Here is a 1,160-nt window from a genome sequence, read left to right on the forward strand (position 1 = left end):
AGCGAAAGGAAGCGCGTTGAGTCGTTGGGCGAGGGGCCTTTCATCAACGCAAAAAGGAGCGCCATCCTGTCTGACCTCCGACGTGCCGACCGGCCGCATACCGGCCGGTATGGATCGAGGTGACGGACATATCACAATTAAACGCCTCGCTCCTCAACTGGATGTCTCCGTTGGCAGTGCTGACACACACACCGCCCACCAGTTGGGGTACTCAAAGCTGTGTGGCCGCTGGGATCCACGCCGTCAAACAGAAGACCATAAAGTGCAATGACGAATGGTCTGTGCGGAATTGTATGCCCCCTGCGAGGCTGACCGTGACAGTTTTTTGTCGAACATCATCACAGGCGATGAAATATGGGTTCATTACTTTGAACCGTAAACAAAACGTCAAACCATGTAGTGGCGCCAAGCCACCTCTCCTTCAAATAAAAAGTTTAAAGCCGCACCCTAAGTCGATAAAGTGATGACGACCGTCTTCTGAGACTGAAGGGGGTAACCTGTTTGACGTCGTTCCACGTGGCGCAACGATCAACTTGAAGTGTATTGTGCTACCCTCAAGAAACTGAAGAAACACTTCAGCGTGTTCTTTGCGACAGAAATGCGATCTAAATTCTCCTTGTCCATGACAACGCATGACCACACACAAGTCTGCGAACCCGAGAGGAGCTCACAAACCTTAATTGGACATCCTGTTAAGCCGATCTCGGTGGACGAGCGGTTCTAGGCGTTTCAGTCCGGAACCGCGCGACTTCTACGGTCGCAGGTTCGAATCCTGCCTCGGGCATGGATGTGTGTGATGTCCTTAGGTTAGTTAGGTTTAAGTAGTTCTAAGTTCTAGGGGACTGATGACCTCAGATGTTAAGTCTCATAGTGTTCAGAGCCATTTGAACCATTTTTTTTCTTTGTACTTCCCGTTCTTCCTCATTCAGCCTACAGCCTGGATCTCACACCTTGCGACTTCTATCCCTTTGGCCCCATAAAGGATGCACACCGCAGGGAGTAGCAAGCGAACGATGGGGAGGTTACTGATGCAGCAACGCTTGGCTCAACTTCGACCAGTAAAGTGGTGCCACGCGGGCGTACAGGCCCTCCAAGTAAAGCGGTGAAAGGCCATCGCATTGAGCGGAGATTATGTAGAAAAATAGGCTTTCGTAGACAAA

This window comes from Schistocerca nitens, chromosome 6 (assembly GCF_023898315.1).
Source record: "Schistocerca nitens isolate TAMUIC-IGC-003100 chromosome 6, iqSchNite1.1, whole genome shotgun sequence".
Lineage (NCBI taxonomy): Eukaryota > Metazoa > Arthropoda > Insecta > Orthoptera > Acrididae > Schistocerca > Schistocerca nitens.